The 6007-nt window shown below is 34.6% G+C and overlaps 1 non-coding gene across 1 annotated transcript; it reads right to left on the bottom strand.

Annotated features, from left to right (window-relative positions):
* Positions 1-2639: 2639 nt before the first annotated feature.
* On the bottom strand, positions 2640-2774 carry LOC115837124. The gene has a single exon (XR_004032158.1). It is a non-coding gene; the product is annotated as a U8 small nucleolar RNA (small nucleolar RNA).
* Between the last annotated feature and the right edge of the window lie 3233 nt (positions 2775-6007).

Genomic DNA, 6007 nt, shown 5'->3' with positions numbered 1-6007 from the left:
CCCCTAACAGAGTGGCACATTTATTACAAGTGATGGATCTACTTTAAAACATCGTTATCACCCAAAGTCCACAGTTTACATGTTTCCATTAGGGTTCACTCTAGGTGCAATATATTCATTTTTGTGCATACATTATTGTGTGCTTATAAGTTTTAAACTCCTTTGGGTAAATACAAATGAATATAATTTTTGGATTATATGGTAAGTGTTTGTTAAGAAATTGTCAAATTTTCTTCCAAAATGGCTGTACCATTTTACATTTCCACCATAAATGAGAGTTGTTTTTTCTTCACATCCTTGCCAGCGCTGTTTCTGTCACTGTTCTCAAGTTTTGTCCTTCTAATGGATGTGTAGTTGTATCTCGTTGTTTTAATTTATATTTCCATAATACTAAGCATATTTCCTATGTCTATTTGTCATCTGTAGATTTCTTTGCTGAGTTGTCTGTTAAGGTCTTTGGCTCATTTTTTAAAATCAGGTGGCTTACTTTCTTATGTTGAGTTTAAGTGTTCTTTTTGATAACAGCCCTTTATTATATATGTGTTTGCAATGTGTTTGTGTTTCCTCCCAGTTTGTGGCTTGTCTTCTCATTCTCTTCACTGTGTCTTTTATAGAACAGAAAATTTTAATTTTAATGAAGTCCAGTTTATCATCTTTCTATCATGGATTGTCCCTTTTGTGTCATTTTTAAAACATCATTGCCAAATTCAAGTCCATCTAGATTTTCTTATGTTATCTTGCAGGAGTTTTATAATCTTGCACTTTACATCTAGGTTTGTGATATATTATGAGTTAACTTTTGTGAAAGGTATAAGGTCTGTGTCATCTTTTTTTTTTTTTTTCTGGTATTGTAAATAGGAAAGTAGAGGTTCCTCTTCAAAGACTTTCCTCCCGGTCTAATTAGGAATAAACAGTAGCTTCTCTTAGAAGCAAAATTTATTCAAAGACATGTGCTAACATTCTTAAATATCTGCTAGCTGTAATAAAGAATCAATGTACTTTATGTTCTTAGCTCCCACAATTTAGCCTAAATATTTGCCCTGGCATGCTTATACTGGTTCAAGCAAGCACTAGGTAATAACCTGTTCCTATTCCTTATTTGAAGGTGTTTTTACCTTTCTCAGCATTCCACAAGTTACTTCCTCCTTCCTTTGTTCTCCTATGGCTTTGCCTCTTTTAAAAAGTTCTAAGTTACTAGCCAATCAAGACAAATACAGAATGTGAGGTCCCATTCCCGCCAATGGAAACCGGACACAGCAGTAAGGTGGATGCGTCAGGTTATAAATGACCCTGTCTCCTTTGTTCGGTGTACTCTCATTGCAAAACTGCTGGTAAGTGTACCTTTTCTGCAGAAAGTAAAAATGGCCTTGCTGAGGAAATTAAATTTATGTTCAAATGCTATTTCTTTATGGCACCAGGAACAAGCATTTCTAACAGTATGTATGTCCAGTTGTTTTCAGCAACGTTTGTTGGAAAAGACAATTTTTTTTCCATTGTACTGTGTTCATTGTCAAAGACCAGTTAGCTATATGTGTGTATCTATTTCTGTGGCTCTATTGTGTTCCACTGATTTTTTTTTATTCTTTTACCAATACCACAATGTCTTGATTACTGTAGCTGTCTAGTAAGTCTTAAAGTTAGATAGCATAAGTCCTCCACTTTTGTTCTTCTTCAATATTGTGCTGGCTTTTGGGTCTTTTGCGTCTCCAAATAGACTTTAGATTAGTTGTATTTTTGGAAGTGTTTCAGAAGAATTCATATGAATTATTATTTAAATGCTTTGTAGAATACATCATTGAAGCAAGTCAACAGATCCTGAACATTTTTATTTGGTGAGAGATTATTATTCACCGATTCATCTCTTTATTCACTATTGATCTGCTCAGATTTTATATTTCTTCATGATTAAGTCTTGGTAGGTTGTATGTCTTGAGGAATTCATTCATTTCCTCTTGGTTATCTGATATGTTGGCATATAATTGTTTATAGTAGTCGCTAATGATCCTTTGTATTCTTGCTTTATGTATTAATAGCCCCATAAGTTTTAGTATTTTGTGTTTTCAATTTCATGTGTCTCAAAATATTTTTAAAATTTTTCTTTTGATTTCTTCTTTGACCCATCGGTTGTTCATGAGCAGGTTTTTAAATTTCCACATATTTTAAATTTTCCAGTATTCATCCTATTGTTGATTTCCAGTTTCATGTCATTGTGGTCAGAAAAAATGCTTGACATAATTTCAATCTTGATTGAAATGTGTTAAGACTTGTTTTATGGCCTAATATATTATCTATCTTGAAGAATATTCCATGTATATTTGAGAAGAATGTATATTCTGTTGCTGTTGAATGCTATATTCTCTACATATTTGTTAGGTCTCTTTGGTGTAAAATTTAGTCAAGTCCAAAGTTTCCTTATTGATTTTCTGCCTTGATGACTTATTCATTATTGAAAGTAGTGTATTGAAGTCCCCTACTATTATTATATGGTTGTCTATTTCTTCCTTCAATTTATTTTTGTGTGCTAATGTTGGATGTATATATATTTACAATTGTTATATCCTCTTAAGAAATTGACCACTTTATCATTATATAATGACTTTCATTGTCTTCTTTTTATTATATCAAAAACATCAGAAAGAATGAGATATGAGCAATCAGTATGTTTCAAGTCCTGATTATGTATAGATGTTGATCATGTTTCATGCATCTCCAATAATCATGTTATAATCTTTCCTCCAAAAGGAAGAACAGGAAAAGATTATTCCACCTGATGATCATTATTTTCTGTTACAATTTTTTACTTAAAGTCTATTTTGTCTAAAATAAATATAGCTACCCTGCTATCTTTTGGCTTCCATTTGCATGAAACATATTTTTCTATTCCTTCATTTTCAGCCTATGTGCTTCCTTAAAGCTGAAATGAGACTTTTGTAGGTAATGCATAGTTAGGGCTTATCATTTTTATACATTCAGCCTCTCTACTTTTTATAATAAAAATTTATGTTAAAGTTAGAGGCCTCGGCCAGGCATGGGGGCTCACGCCTGTAATCCCAGCACTTTGGGAGGCCAAGGTGAGTGGATCACCTGAGGTCAGGAGTTCGAGACCAGCCTGGCCAACATGATGAAACCCCATCTCTATTAAAAATACAAAACAATTAGCCAGGCGTGGTGGCATGTGCCTGTAATCCCAGCTGCTTGGGAGGCTGAGGCAGGAGAATCGCTTGAACCCCGGAGATGGAGGTTGTAGCGAGCTGAGATTGCGCCACTGCATTCCAGCCTGGGCGACAAGAGTGAAACTCCATCTCAAAAAAAAAAAAAAAAAAAGTTTGAAGCCTCCTGGCAATTTAAGAAAACACCATCATGTTCATATAAAATATTGTTTAATCCAAAATGACAGAAAATACATAAGAGTAAACCTACTCACATATTTCTTGTCATCTTCTTACTTCCCATTTTCTTTTTTTTTTTTTTTTTTTTAAGACAGAGTCTCGCTCTGTCGCCCAGGCTGGAGTGCAATGGCGCAATCTTGGCTCACTGCAAGCTCCACCTCCCAGGTTCACGCCATTCTCCTGCCTCAGCCTCTCCGAGTAGCTGGGACTACAGGCGCCCGCCACCACACCTGGCTAATTTTTTGTATTTTTAGTAGAGACAGGGTTTCACCGTGGTCTCGATCTCCTGACCTTGTGATCTGCCCGCCTCGGCCTCCCAAAGTGCTGGGATTACAAGCGTGAGCCACCGCGCCCAGCCTACTTCCCTTTTTCAAAGTCTACATTAAATTTATATTTACAAAGTTCTACAAAATCTAATGTTTTGATTAAATTGCTTAACTCAACATTTCACTGTTAAAAGTAATTTTTTATAGATAAGAAGTTACGATCATCATTTTGTCTCTCCTGGCTGTTTTAGAGAACTTCTAACAATTTGTCAAGTATGGTTCAGGTTTTTAAGCCCACAAACTGAGCAGGTTTCCAGAAGAAGTTTCTGCTAGTGGATTTTTGCCCTGATAGGTTGTGAATCTCTGTATTTGCCTATTGTTCTCTCCAGTTTTGGGAGCAGCAGTTTGTCCCATAACCTCACTTGTCTTATAGATGCAAGAAAAATTATGGATTATTTTCTGTTTATTTAGCTTCCTACTTGTTAGGATAGAGTGGCAACTACCAAGTGACTTACATGTGAGGCCCTTATATATTTTTAAAAGCATGTTTTTCAGGCTGGGTACCAGTGGCCCATGCCTGTAATCCCGCCACTTTGGGAGGCTGTGGTGGGTGGATCACTTGAGGTAAGGAGTTGGAGACCCTGGTCAACATGTTGAAACCCCATCTCTACTAAAAATACAAAAATTAGCCCACTGTGGTGGAATGCACCTGTAATCCAAGTTACTTGGGAGGCTAAGACACGAGAATTGCTTGAGCCTGGGAGGGGGAGGTTGCAGTGAGTTGAGAGTGCACCACTGCACTCCAGCCTGGGCTACAGAACAAGATTCTGTCTCAAAAAAAAAATATATATATATATATATGTAAAATATTGGTTTTTCAATTATACATCTTAAATGATAAGATTATATTTTTGAATAAGCTAAGCAATAATGATTAAATTTCTTTTCCAAAAAATATACTGATATTTACCTTTCTCTTTACAATTAATTTTAAATTTTATTTATTTCCAGTGGATCTGAACCAACATACACCATACATAAATGACTAATATGTTTACCACAGTATTTTGTTCTCTCACTTTATTTGCCTAATACCTTACAAAGAACAAAGAGTTATAATTAACATACATTTAAATATGTCTTAATAACTAATAAATATCATTCACTTAACTACTGATTTTATTTTATTTTTTGAAAACAAATACCATTATTGTGTCTTTATAATTTCATGGGAATTTTATATAGTAATTCATTCTTTAAGTTCAATGAATATCATAGTTATTTTTAGATTGCCTGAAGTTAGAGATAAATTTGAGAGACTTTAACATATTTGTAATACTGATGTTTTACCTACAGTAACAGGATATCACTCATGATTTATCCATTTAGTCAAATATTCATTAAAGTCTATCAATAATAATTTATGTTTTGGTCAATAAAGGTCTTGTATACATTTGTTATTATGTTTAATTTACTCCTAAGCACCCAAAGATTGTTTGCTATTTTCTTATTTCATTTCATTTTCTAATTACCAATCCTATATAGAAATTCTTCTGACTTTTAAACATTAAACTTGAATTCCAATCAGATAACTTCATTAAATGTCATTTTATAAATGTCATATCACTTTATAAAAAATAAGTATTCATATTTTCTGTTTATTATTCAACAAATAACCTTTTGATTTTTTATTATGAGCATGACATGTGTTAGGTCCTGAAAGAGACACACACATGAAATAGAGATATCTTTAGTGATGCCTCAGGAGGGTGTTACATTCAGTTCAGCCTGAAGTTGACTCCTTACATATTTTAATTTCAGCCTAAAGGTTTCCCTGTACATAATAAACTGCAACCTAACTGGATGCATAAACAGACTATAACCTACTCTCGTGTCAATCACCAAGTTTCAGCCAACTAAGGGTGGCCAACTGTTCAAACTATGTTCAAATAAGGCAAATACCAAACTATATCTGGCAGTTCCTGTACCTCCCTTCCATTTTCTGTATGTTACTTTCTTTTTTCTGCCCATAAATTTTCCACCACACAGCTCTGTTACCGGTGAAGGGTCTTGACTATGAGTTGTCCAGGTTTTCGTGTTTTTAACGAAGAATTGGACAAAATGCATGAAGAAAGCAACAAAAGATGAAGCAATAAAAGCACAGAGTGGGAGTGGGCTTGAGCAAACTGCTCAAGAGCACTGGTTACAGAATTTTCTGGGGTTTAAATACCTTCTAGAAGTTTCCCATTGGTTACTTGGTTATACCCTAAGTAAATGAAGGAGTGGCCAATGACCAGTCTGATTGGTTGCAGGAGGTGACCAATCAGAGGCTGAAGTAAAGTTACAAAGTTA

This window comes from Nomascus leucogenys, chromosome 10 (assembly GCF_006542625.1).
Source record: "Nomascus leucogenys isolate Asia chromosome 10, Asia_NLE_v1, whole genome shotgun sequence".
Lineage (NCBI taxonomy): Eukaryota > Metazoa > Chordata > Mammalia > Primates > Hylobatidae > Nomascus > Nomascus leucogenys.
The sequence above is the reverse complement of the archived record's forward strand: the minus strand, read 5'-3'. Positions and strand labels throughout refer to the sequence as shown.